The following is a 14,225-nucleotide window of genomic DNA, read 5'->3' on the forward strand; positions in this document are numbered from 1 at the left end:
AGGTTAAAACCAGCGTTTTCCCCTCCAGCTATCATCCTGCCACAGCCATGTTGACAAGCTTATGTTTATGCTGTTACAACATCCCTTTTATGGTTTCGGATGTAATCTTGTTAATGGCATAAGCTGTTTTGTGTACTATTGTTTTTGAGTATTCACTGAGTGTGTGTGTGTGTGTGTGTGTGTGTGTGTCCTCATTCATTCGCCTCCCCCCCCCTCTCTCTCTCTGCCTTTTTTTTTTTCTTTCCCTTTTTGCTCCATTTTGGTCCAGCAGTGCAATACAAGGTCTGTAAATACAATTGTGGCCCAGTTAAGAGGCTCCACTTTTCCATTTTAAGGCTAAATTTCTTGTTTTCTCTTCCTCCTTAATGTGATTAGAAAGAAGTTGGTAGTGCTTGGAACTTCTTTCAGCTGCTGTGTTAAATGGGACCCTTCTTTAAAACACAACACCTTCCACCCCGTTCCCTCTCGCACTACAACTAAACATCATCCTGTTAGATGCCCCCGGTGTTTGGTATTTTAAGTAATTGATCGTAAGTTTGAGCTGATATGATGACTCCCCCTCCCTCCCCAACAGCAATTCACATTATGACAAGAGGGCGGCTCCCCTTTTCAATCTGATACGCCAAGTTTATGATGGAAGCGTTGTATTTTATAGTGACAATAAAACATGACAGACAAGGTTTTTGAGAAAAAATAGCAGACACTGTTTTTTCTGCTATATTACATTATTGATTCCCATTAAAAAAAACAAACTGAACTGCATATTTATGAAACAGTCAGATGGGTTTAGTATAGTAAACGTGGGTGATTGATGCTGCTTTCGGTTGAAAAATGCACTGTAACTTTGGTGTCTATCAAAGCTTCTTGCCACAGCATACTCACATCGACACTCAGACACAGATATCATTTAATACCACATATTACGAAGCATTTTAGTAAGCCAATAAAAGACTAATACTTACAGCAGATCAAAAAAGAAGCCCCAGAAGCTGTATTAAGTTGCACAACATGCATACAAAGATTAAGGCCCAGGGGCCTTCTGACACTTTGGGCCCCTTGTTGAGCCTGTTTCATAATCCAACAGTGGCAGAAAAGCCAATATAAAATAATGTAGCATGTGCTTTTTTGTTTCTGTGTGTTTGCTTTTCATGGAAGATGGATAAAACTGTGACGCCAGCACATTAAAAAATGTCTTTCTGCTGGCTCCTCCTTTCTATTTATCTTCATGTGCACATATATTGTATTTAACATCAGGGTTTATCAACATCTGGATCTCGGCCTCCATCCGGACTGAACAGCAAGTCAATCTGGACATCCGTTACCTCGTGTTAAGAAACAATACATTAGTGTTTTCTTTTTTGAAATGAATGTTCTGTCCATCAAGTAACTGTCAGTGATGTTGTAGCTGGAGATTAATCACAGTGATCAGATGAATGTGGCTTTAATGTGGCCCGTTTCCTTGTTGTCGACATTATTCATGTATTAAAGTTGCACCAGAAATTTAGTATCAGCACCTAAACCGCTGATAAAGAAGGTGACTCATTTTCTCCAGTACACAATTTCCACAACTAGTGTAAATTTACAAAAAGTCAGGGAAAAAAAGGTCAGACTGAGCGCTGTCTGCCTCTCTTTCATGCAGTCAGATCACAAGAGATGTTACAGTTGTGTTATAATCACACATCAGAGTTCAGGGGTCAAACTGATGCAACTGATTGCAGCCAAACTCGTCATTTCTGTATTTTGAGAATCTTTACTATCTTAAATTTGAACATATGTAACTTAAAAGTTATAAGTGAGTTGATTAAATGTTATTTGGTTCTGGATCTCTGACCTGAAATAAAAATCAGATGCAGACTTTTGAGAACAACCTCCTGATTTACAGTATACATTACATTACAGTATATGTCATCATTATGTTATATGTCACTCAGTAATTCCTCCGTTTCATAACCCCACTCTCTCTCTCTCTCTCTCTCTCTCTCTCTCTCTCTCTCTCTTTCCCCCCCTCTCTCTCTCTCTTTCCCTCTCTCTCTCGCACTCTTGCCCCCACAGCCGTTGGCATCACTCTTGTCCCGAGGCTTGCATTAATGAATTCAATAAATAAAGTGCCACACCAACCCATCCATTACGCGCATTCGTTTCTGAACAAAACATTAATCAATTCCACTGTATGTACTAATGCAGCGGCCCCAATCAATCTGAACTTCTTATGACAATTAACGAAGCTTTAGCGGCCGCTCTGCAACATGCTGACCCATCAATTACTGCATCTATCAAACTGACTGGCACTAATGGCAGCTCGCTCCCGACTCTCTCTTCCTGCCCAACTCCGCTGTGAATATGCAGACACGCACACACGTACGAGCAGGACAGCCTTTGTGCAGTGCAGAAAAGAATCAATTCATATCAATTATACATGCTTCGCAAAATGTGTTAATTCACACGCTTGAATACAGTTCTCCTTATTCATGTGGTGACTGGAGCGAGTAGAGGAGATGGCTTCTTCAGTTTACGTATCCCCTCTTGCACATTTACACTAAACATGTTTTAATAATTCAACTGTTTGTAATGTCTTATTTGGTCGCTGGTTTTTTGTTTTGTTTTTTTGGGGATTGAAAAGGTCAGAAAAACTGAATTGAAAGTACATATTCTGTTAGGAAGCATTCCACTACAACTGCAGTTATCAGGCCTAAATTGTTTGTCAAAACTGAGTTAAAACTTAACCACAAGTGCTCATTTTCACACTTTCAGTCGTCCCTCCTTATTCATTCTCGTTCAGATTTTCTTCATCCTCAGCTGTCTCTCTCTCCCACACCTCCCGATCCTCCAGCAGGCCTCAGCACTGGCCCCGGGGCCCTGATCCCATGTCAGAGGCGGCATGTCGGTACCAGAGTTCACCCCAGAGCACGTCTGCCTGCATAATTAGAGAAGTGAATCCAACCACTCTGTTCGGAAGAACAAGCGAAGCCCCGCTCTTCCCACCCCCCTCTCTCTCTCACTCTCTCTCTCCTGCCTGCCTGCCTGCTGTACACGGCTTAATGCGAGCGTGTCATGACTATAACAAAGGTGAGCGGAAGATGGTAATTAAAAATTAAAGTGGACAAGGGGTGGCTGGATACACCTCTTTTAACAGCAGGCAATCGAGGTGGGAAAAAAGGGGGGAGAAAAAAAGAAAAAGGCATGCTGGTGGCAAACCAAATGAGTCTGCCTCTTAGCTACTGCTGCTAATACCTCTGAGTGATGTGGGTATGATAGTACGGTTTCTCTGCAACGTACAAGCCCTGCATTAAACCTTGAAACTCGTAGTGGTTTAATGGATGACTGATTGTACTTAAGGCGTTTTGCTCCAGACACCTAAATGTGGTTAAGTGACAAGGCAACTTGAATGATATGAATACAGCAGTAGGATACGTTTCTGTTTTGTGATCACCAAAAATGATATGCAACCAAACATGAGGAGATCAAATTAGTTGGCATGAAGCCATTTAAGCTAGAGTCCAATTAGCAAACCTGCAACGGCTGACGTTTTGGGAGAGCAGAAACATGTTGGGAAACAACTGCAAATTTACTTCGTGAGGCAACGTTCGTTTGGAGTCATGTTGCAAATGTAATATAAAAACGCAATCTCCTTTCAACTCTGTTTTGGTCTCCAAAGACTCACCTGCCTCTTTAGCTTCTTATTGTTCCACTGTACTCACGAGTAAAGTTGATTTTTGTAGCTTTTTGCTAAAATAGCTCCCGTCTTTAGCCAAAAACCAGGTTATGAGAGCAGTAAAACAGAACAGCAATGATAAAGTCAGCATCACAGAACCAAAACTATCATCTTTTCACCTTACGCAGGGTAATCAAGACTATCTTTTTCCATAGAAAAGCCCTTTCTGTGGGGCACATGTCTAATCCTTACATTGCAGGTTGATAAAAACCCAATTCTCGCTTTGTTATACATTTACTCCATCTTGAACAAAACGCTTTACTAGTCCCTTGTAAACTGCCTCACAGCTGATTACCGACTAAATGACATTAAGACCCGTCACAGACACCGGGATTATACAAGGCTGGACATCTGCAAGAAAGAACTCTAGCGGTACATTTAGTTTTGTCTTTTTCCGAGTGCTTGTTGTTAAGTCTGTGTAGAAATGCAGTGAGAAAGAGCAGGGGAAAAGCTGTAACCTGGAAGTCTGTGCCAGCACACTGGAGTCTATTAAAGTGATCGCTGCAAGTAGTCCTAAATCATTCAAATGATGTAAACACTTTGTTGTTATTTGCTCCCACCGTTTGGCCACCAGTGCAGTGTTTTAAAGAATTACCTGAACCATTTACATAGCAGTGGGTCACAGTTGGACTATTGGATTTTATGTGGCCTAAATATAATTTAGGTCTCCAAAGCGCGAAAAAGCTGCATAGTGTTTTAGGAGTGATAACAACCTCTTGCATTTACATATACATTTACTTTGTCTCTTGTCACAATGTCTTAACCTCTCTGTCCCTGTTCCAGCCGTAAATGAACCTGTCTGAGATGCCTTTCCTACCCTCCCTGCAACACACACACACATACACACACACACTTCTCATTCTCCTCTTCTTCCTCTTCTTCTCATCCTCCTTCTAAATTGCAACCCTATATTTCTGGACCTCTGATGCAATTATGCCACCTCGATTGCCTTGACGTGGAAGCGGGATGGGGAGAAAAAGAGAAAAAAAAAAAAAAAAAAACAACCGCACACAAAGCCTGCCTTTTGTGTATCAAGAAAATAAAGGCTTGAAATTGCCTCAGACCACTGCTCTGTCTCTCGTATTCTCCTCTCATGGACACAAACACAGTCTCGAAGCCCCGTCTCAGTCACATACACAAAACGCATTCACAAGACAGCCAGGCTTCCCTGAGATGGGACAGGATAAAAGTCGACAGTTTCTATTATCAATAACAAGATAAAATACAGAGGTCTTTTATCTCTTAAAATGTAAATTTATACAAGGCTCCATACCTCCATGCTGTAAATATCTAACATCTCTTAAGACCACAGAACTAGACTCAATTGATTTTCCTCCCCTCCTCCTGGTTGCAACCATCTGCAAAATCTCCAAGTCTGTCATAATATCAATGATGAAATTAAAAATCTTCCATTTGTCTAAACCATGAGGGAGATCACCCCGGTTCAAGCCATTTACTCTTTAAATTATATGATTGATTTCCTTTAAGGTTATTTGTTTATTTCAATGTTCATATCTGCTCTATCTAAATCATTTCTCAAGTTTATTCTATTGATTTCTCGGGGACACTGGCCTTTCTCCCTTTCTTTCTGTAACCTTGCCTTAACCATATCAGTTTCCTTCAGAGCTCATTTGCATGAAATAAGCTGGGAAAATGCATTGATTTCCTCCTTTACACTTTGGTGCCCAGTCCCTGGTTATTTGTGATGAATGCGCACGGCATTTCACGGCATTGTAAGTCTCAAGTATAATCACCTCATTGCGATGCGGGAATTTACATTCACTCATATTCCTTCAACTGTGCTGAGTTTTTAGAAACCAAACAGGGGCGATCATTTACATGGCTTTTAGGGTAATTGCTTTGAAAAGATAAAGTGATTAGTTCACGTAATTTTGTTTGATGCGGTTCTACGGAGATTATGCAGTCCATTATACAGAACATCTGATAAAGGTGACAACTACAATAGCGCGGCTTGCTCGTTTTGCTCCGTACAGATGAAAGATTCTGTGCACGGTGCAAGAATAAAATCTAGATTTACAGATCAAAGTGGAGTCTGCGATTCTGGAGAGAGATTGTTGATATTTAGCTAGTTAGCATATTTACATAGATAGCATGAGCCAGATTTATCTCTTTCCCCTCCTCTCCCTCATCCCCTGGCCTCTGCACATGCACGAACATGCACATGACTTGATAGTGTCGGTCTGGTCTATTTGCAGAGCTGTGTACAAGCACCAGGTGGGGTGTTTTTTAGCACAGACTGTGGGAAGATATTCATAAATTTGACCAAAAAAAGTGTGTTAAATTAAGATCGCATACTCCACCTTTAATTGAGTATTCTTGATTTTTTTCTTATCAACCATACAAAAGTTTATCAAAACACTCAAGTCATTTGGTTTCTCCTTTATTAGCTCTGTTTTCAGACAAACAACCTCTTCGTTATACTGATTAAAGGGAAAACAATACTTTTAAACACACACTGTAACAAATATTCCTTTAACATTAAAGTAGAATACTGTGCTTGCTGGTATATTACTGTATTTGTTCACTGTCACTGTTGTAATTCACTTAAACTATGTGTTGTATAATTGATACAGATATTGATTTAGTTTTCTGTTTAATACTGTAACGAGACCTTCCAATAATGAACAGCATTTATATCTGTAATTGCAGCTGGAACTATAGTTTTGTGTCATTCATGTCATTTCATGGCCTTTTTGTGTAATTTTGTGTCTTGTTGTTGTCCCTTGGTGTCTCATTTTTGTCATGATGTCTCATTTGTGTAGTTTTGCATCTCCTTTGTGTGGTTTTATGTCCATTTTTTCTTGTGTCTTGTTTGTGACATTTTGTTTGTGTCTCTTTGTGACAGCTTTGTCTCTGTCATTTTGTCTCATTTTTGTCATGTTGTATCTCATGTTGTGTGTTTTTTGTGTCAAAGTATTTCTTAAGTTCACATCCTCAGTCTTTACAGTTACATGCTTTAAATGATTATTCTTGTTTTGCTCCAAAAAATGTAGTTTTTCACTGTATATTGGGAAAAAACTACATTACTGTTGCAATTTAGCTGTATTTTTTACAGTACTTCATTACAGTGTAAGCTGCATGTTCTATAACATGTTTCTTACTGTCAGCAAAAACAACATGACTAGATCAAAACTAACCCTCTCTGCTGGTTCTTCTGGCTCCTCTGCCTTGTCTGTGTCACTCAGCCCCAAAGCCATTTACTCCTGAAGAGGTACATCTTAAAAACAAGTCACACATACATTGTTTCATTCATTTTTAATGCTCAGTAATTTCCCAAAACAGCTGGACCCTGTAGTTTTTAACAAATGTTTCTTAAGCTGACATAAACAGTGAATTTTTTTGGGGGGGGACTATTTTCAGTCACACACAATCAGTGGACGGTATTTCTGGCAGCAGCATGTTGACTCACAATAAACTACAGCGTCCAGGTTCCCTAAAGATTCAAATGTCTTGAGAAAATCCCCTTTTTTTAAAAAAAAATTGACCATTCAGTTCTTGCATGTTCTGCGGATCATCACCAGATTACACACTATTAAGAACTTCCTTAACCAAAGTGGCTGTTTTACCCTCAACTTCACCTACAAACACCTCACCTATTCCAACCAAGCTGTATCAAGACAACTCCACCGCCCGGCTGGACAAACGCACAGTCACACATACTAAATACCGCTTCCAATGCACTCAATACCAACAGCCTGGATTTATGCAATGACACAAAAAGCCTCAGAATATCATGTGAGATACGCCCATATAACCAGTGACCCAAGAACTCGGCCAATCAAACTCTACCCTGTTTATGTCCCTTTGATTTTTTTTTTTTTTCTTTTTCCAGTCTCGTCGTTGATCCTGTTGCAGCTTTTAGATAATGCTAATAGATCACAGGCCAACGGGACGGAGCAGGATAATGGAGCTTTCATTGCAGCCTGATTAACTTGGCTGTAGGGTTCCACCTCACCCCTTTCGGCATGATGGCCCTAATTAATAACGATTGCTCCCCAAAATGTGCAAATGGAACGATAAACGAAGGACCAACTAATTAACTGCAACCATTTCTACTAATCATTAGTTAACATCCCGTTTTGTCATCATTACACTGATGCGTGTGCAAGGGCAGATAAAACAGGCCAGCCCTTTTTTCTGCCCTCCCATAAACCCTAACAGCCATATTTTCTTCCCCTATAAAAAGACTAACAAGTAATTAAAGTCAAGGCCCAAGTACGGTTTGGAAAGTTCTGCCTGTAAATATTCCACTGTAGGCCAGGCGTCGCCATTTTTCTATCAAAATTTGCTGAAACCATCCCGTCCGTTCCTGCTTCGTTCCCGTCAACAGCAGATAGGGTGAGAAATAAAGCAAAAAAAAATACACCAAAAACCACTCCGAGAAAGGCTGTCAGCACTCAGCTTCTTCTCTACTGCAGAGTGTTCCAAGTCATTTATTTCTGTGACTTTTTGCCAGCGAGGAAATCAGCGTCAGTGAAACGCTGCTGTTTTTCTTTATGGCCGTGTGATGCAGCCCTTTCAGAGGATGCTGAGATGCACTGTTCATACTCGGGCCTTTGAATTTATGTGCTGTTTCCAGATGCTGAGGAATCGACAGGGCTCAATGATGAACAGGCAGCGTCAGCCCTGCTGCCAATCAAAAAGTTAATAGTCTGTCCATCGAGGAAGGGAAATGACCCCCTGGGCTTCAGCCTGCACATCTCTCTCGCACGCTGCAACTCAAATCCAACTGCTTTTGACTTTGTCTGCGTGCATACAGAACGCCAGCGTTTTGTGTCAGCCTGTTCTTCATGTCTCTGTCACTTCTAATTTTCTCATTCCATCCCTTTCTTCACCCAATTCTTTTGGAGAACTTCTGCAGCCATCTTTAAGCAGGCAAAATAAAAATCTAATTTTGTCAGAGGAAAAGATTACAGAGAATAATCGTGTGCTCCCTGTTTTCTCGCCTTTAGCAGTATGTCTCTGTATTGTTTTTCCCTCTCTGCACACCTTCATATGTGCATTTCTCAGCTGAAAGCTTAAGGCAGTCTTTGTCAATGTTAAATTGGAAAGTAATCCTGTTATAACCTCACAGAGGTTATGTGTGCGACTGGGTGATTAAAATTACCTCCAAATATTCCAAAGGAGCCATTATTTATTGGTGCATGAAAGACACAAAGGAGAAAGCTGCAGTCTTATTCCTAATACTTAAAAACGCTTTAGAGAACACTATGTATGGTAATGAAAAAGCTGTCAATAGTCCTTTCAAATGGCCTGATTTAGTAAAACTTTTATGAAGACAGTAAATTTCATGTCTTATTTTCTTGATCCTTCCAAAGAGGGAACATGGAGAAATCAATAGCTCTCCAGCCTGGCCCTGAATTTTGCCAACCTCTAATTATTATCTGGCTCGTGGCGATGATCAGCGAGTAATTGCAACTACTGGGCTTCTGATGCCAGCGACAGGTCCAATAGCAAATGTCTACATGCAAAGCACTTACCTGGCTTAGTAAAATCTATACAAGAAGGTCACCATCCCTGCAGAGATTTGGCCTGAAAGTGATGCTTTTAGGGTTTGGTTAAAAGGCCTTTTCATAATCAAAGTTTTAATCATTTCTGTTGGAATGCGTTCGATGCTAATCACCAGCTATACATGAAATACTTGACTTTAAAAAAAATATATGTCAGTGCCTCAGCCGGTATTGCATCCTCTGCTTCTGTGTTCAAAGTGTTTATGTTTGCATCATGGATTCCACCCAATGTGTCCATTGTTAATGGCTTCTGTGGTCATTGAATTTGATGCAGCTCATTTACAACCAAACAAAAGAGCAGCGTGCAAAAACCCCAACAGCCCCATCCAGTATTATTGATATTTCACTGGCTGCATCATAAAGCTCAATAATCTCCTTTGACTGGAAGTTAAGTGATGGAATTCCATTCGATGGCCTCAACTTAATCATAAACAAAAAGCATTTTGATGTTTATGCATTTTCAAAGGGCCTCCTGAATGCCAAAATGCAGCTATAACTGCTGAGCACCAAAGTTAAGCTCAGACAGATGTTACACTCTGGGTTCTTTGTAATGTCCTCGGTATAATCATGCCATGTTGGTCTCTGCTGTGATTACAATGAATGATCCGTCACTACAGAGGTCGCTCTGTGTTTTTTGTGCAATGCAGAAATGCGCTGTACATCTCTTCTATCTTTTAAAGGACGTGTGCCAGAGACCAGCATCATCAGAGCAACGTTGCTGATGTTAAACTAACCTCATTCACTTCACTTGTGTTTGACAGAAACTCGAGCCAGTGTTCATTATTACTCTACATACTGAGCAGTAAACAGCCATAATAGAGAGAAAACATCCTTGGAACAACAGTTTAACTACATTTTGATCATTTTATCAGGTCTTCTTGCAATTGACATGTTTACAATTTTAGCATTTAATCATTTTATCAACACTGTCGGTTTTTTCATTCCTTTTATTTGGTTTTAAAAATCTTCTTTTACCAACGTGAGCCGAGTTTTGTATCACAGTTTAATAATCTGGAATTGGTGTCATTTTCACTGTTTGCCATGACCACAGTTGAACTGTTGATACCGTACAAATAACACAAAGTACCCAACATACGATGACATGTGCAGAATTTGTGAAGTATGTTGTAGGACTTTTTTTCTTCAGAACTTCTAAAATGTTTAAAAAAAAACAAAAAAAACAACTAAATTTCCCCAATCTCTGTACTTCTCAGAAACTGTTTAAAGGCACACTTGTGTTATTGTGTTGTCGGTTCAAAGCTTTGCAGTCAGTGTCAGAATGCTTGATTTAAATCCTGTTCCAGTGAAATTACATTTCTATAATACTAATTTGCAGCAGCAGATGCGTTTTAAAAGAAACATAATGAAGAAACACTTTTAGTAACTTATTCATCTAGTGGCAAAATGTTAACTGACTCTATATTTAATTAGTTTCCTACATTATCCAAATAGTGTTCAGGTTATAATAAACTCACCGACAGTGATTTTGTTGCAACAGTTTTGTCCAAAGTTCTACATTGTTAGACCCTATAGGCACTAGGGCAATACGAACATTTTTTGTAGCGTGCATTAATCAGAAACAGTGTATTTACACTTTCAGGCGAATGTATAATTTATCACATGTAAAATTCATGTATCATTATGGGCAAGTGCTATGTTGAGGGCCCGTTTCCTGCAGAAATAAAAGTGTTGAAGCATGATTTTAGTGTATGGTGCCTTTTATAATTAACAGTGGTTAGAGGTCAGACCTTTTTTCTGTTATCTTGATGTCTCTCATCACTACACGAACTAACAAATCACACTGTTCAACTGAATGAAACTTTGCATTGAGCCCTCTTTGGAAAAGGACAATTTTAGATATTTGAGGCAGCTTTAGAGCTGTCTACGGACCATGGGCCTATAGTCGGATGACACTGACAGGCCCTGACATTGACACGAGCATCAGACAGAGGGGAGGGATGTGGGACAGGGGGTGACAAATAATAGGGGAATTAGAAATTAATGATTCTGCCAGTATGTAAATGGCAATTAAAGGACAAGCATTGCTCCAGGCTCTCTGGCCCAAACCGGCTCCATTTGTTTGAATAGGGACTGACACACACATACACATGTGCACACATGCTTGCGATGCATATTGAGGCTGTGACACACATCTATATGGGCATAAAAGAAAATAAATCCACAGCGCCCTGGACCAGATCAAATCAATCGGCCATAATGGCAGGGCTGATCATTATGTGCTGCTTTTGTTTGTTTAAATGAAGAGTGAGTGTGTCTGCCATATTGAGTTGGATTAGGCAGTGGAAAACTGTTGCCTGCAGCTTCAAACGGTGGATGAGAGCTGCCACGTCAGGCTCTACAGTAAAACACAACGATGGCCTATTTAGAAATCAATGTCAAACTTTCATTAGTAGGGTCAACAATGTAGATATATTGTCTAATCGCTGTGGGTCAACAAGGCATGAGAGGAGGCTAAAGGGGAGATGCAGCTTCCCCAGGGTTCCAGCGCTGCAGGGAAGATTTAGAGCTATAGATCCTAAATTCAATCCTCTGTATGGACCGTTAAGTTCGGAGGGAATATGGCCACGTCTGTCAAAATTGTGCAGCATCTGGCAATGTGTGTGTTTTGAGCCAGCTTTGGTAAAAACACCTGAGCTCAGAAAAACGCAGCTAATTGACGAGCAGAGTAAAAGGCCCGTGTCCTGTCTGCTGATGATGAATGCGGAGCCGCAGAGACTGATGGAGGGCCTCACTCAAAGATTGGGTCAGCGCTGACCTAAACTGTTATGGATTCGGATTCTGCTGTTTCTTGCGGTGTTTTGTTTTTTTGTTGAAGAAGCTCTAATGAGAATATCCGTCAGTCAGATATGGAGGCAGATATGATGAGACACAGTGGAGAAGTGATGAAATGATGCCAGTGTTTGAATGCATCGAAAGTTCACGTTTGTACTTTGTGCTTTTAAAGTATTAAAAATGCAATTATTATGTTGCAGAATCTCATACTGACTTGAAATTAGGCAAGAAAAAATAAAAAGACAAATGAATCAACATTTTTAACATGCTAGAAATGTTTTTTCTTCGATTTAAATGCTAAACAGAAAGGTCTGCTGTGTTAGATGCATATTAGAGCACAAGTGGCTTCCATTGCAATGTCACAAAGTTTTGTACCTTCTTTTAAAAGCAGATAAATGTTACAACATTCTGCACAATAAAGGTCAAACAAATCAGCTCTACACATTTTCATAGGCTTCATCTGGATACGAACAGTAAAGCTACTTTGCAAGATTTCTCAATAATGTATGTTCCCATATACTCTCATTTCAACAGATATGATAGAATTTGGCTTTTGTTGAGCTCAACAAAAAAATCTCAGCCCATAACCTGAGACTTAAAAAAAAAAAACAAGAGATGAAAAAACATCCAGTGATTATTGTAAAAACCAAAGAATTAAAGGAAACATTTTAATATAAAATAACAAAACAAGCAGAGTGTCGAGCATCTTTTATGCAAGAGCAATTTTAGTTGGCATCAACCTTTACTTCTTATATGTTTCAGTCATTTAAAAGCAAACATTTCAGGAGAGAATGGTACAAGAGGTGCCTGCGTTCATTCATTTTTGTGATCAGTTTGTACCACTCCTTTGTTCAGCCTTTTTGCTGTCTTATACAAAGATGCTCTCGTAAGAATTCTGCAGTAGGGAAAACTTTTTAAGTTAAGCAGAAAAGTCTTTTTTTTAACATCTTCTCTTAAATAAAAACTAAATTGATAAAGCTAGCGGGGGTGAAAGCAGCTACAAAGCAGGCAATCTGAGTGAATCATGTTTAAATAGTTTCTCACATTACTACCAGTGAGGGCACTTTTTTTTTTTTTATTCAATTCATTTTTAGCAGCGACTGTTTACAACACTCGGATGCTCTTGGCTTCACCCCCATTACTGAAGTGAAAATCCTCCTCTGATCATCCCTCATCATATCCGACCACCCGGGGCATTAAAATGACAGAGTGTTAATTAATCCATCATGCTGGTTAATTGAAATGATGTATGATAGTCATTTGTTTTCTTTGATCCCTCAGCTATTAGTGCTGTGTAACTGTATGACTAATTAGATATGAGAACACTTCTGAAATAATTGGCTGTAATTAATCTGTCAGCAGCGTGGAAAAATGACTGTGTCTGACGGTTATGACAAATAGCAATGTTGATATAATTATGTAATGATCAAGACCACTCGGTCTGACAAAACCCCCACGTCTTGGATGTGACGTAAATCCAGTTTGCTCGGCTTTACTCGTGTCTTTTTTACATTTTCTCTACCGCTTTCTGCCACCCAGGCTTTTTTTTTTCTTCTTCTTTCTTCGCCAGTGTTGTTTGCTGTGTGTATTGGATGAGCTGCTGAAATGATGCTATCTGACTTGCCGCTTGTTCTTTTTCAATGGTTTCCATGGCAACCGGTGTCAAGTGATTGAGGTCGGGGGTCAAACTGACCAATAGTGAGTAAATTACATTTCTCTGAATGATTCCCCCTGAGCTGCTATTGAAATAGAGCTCCAGCCCTCTGATGGATACATCTTGTCATTCACAGTTTAGAAGGCAAGAGGGGAAAGTACAAACATGACACCGGGGGGCTCGCCTCGCTCAAACAAAGAGGCTGCTGAATGAATAAACACACAAACACACCTACAGTAGAGCGGCCACTTTAAATAGCAGACGAGTCGGCACGCCCCAGACGTGATTTTTAGCTGCGTCTTTTATCGGAATAATGTGCTACGTTTTTTTAAAAATTACAAAACAACAGAAAAAAGAGCTGCCGAGGTGATGTTCAAGTCCACTCGTTTCCGCTGTGGGTTGTTTATTAAGGCCGCACAAAGAGCAGCAAATAGAGCAGTTCCCTCTTCTACAAACACCAGGCCTGAAGGTCATTGGTTTGTCTGAACCGAAGCTCACTCAATCCCTCAGCCAGAGTTCAAGTGCTGACGCTCGC

The 14,225-nt window shown here is 40.0% G+C and overlaps 1 long non-coding RNA gene across 1 annotated transcript; it reads right to left on the bottom strand.

Moving 5' to 3' along the window:
* Window positions 1-839: 839 nt before the first annotated feature.
* On the bottom strand, window positions 840-12,452 carry LOC103359767 (uncharacterized). Its single transcript, XR_520326.1, has 3 exons — window positions 12,442-12,452; window positions 5,751-5,841; window positions 840-851 (listed from the first exon to the last, which is right to left on the bottom strand). It is a non-coding gene; the product is annotated as an uncharacterized LOC103359767 (long non-coding RNA).
* Between the last annotated feature and the right edge of the window lie 1,773 nt (window positions 12,453-14,225).

The sequence above is a fragment of the Stegastes partitus genome, unplaced genomic scaffold (genome assembly GCF_000690725.1).
Source record: "Stegastes partitus isolate 25-593 unplaced genomic scaffold, Stegastes_partitus-1.0.2 Scaffold394, whole genome shotgun sequence".
NCBI lineage: Eukaryota > Metazoa > Chordata > Actinopteri > Pomacentridae > Stegastes > Stegastes partitus.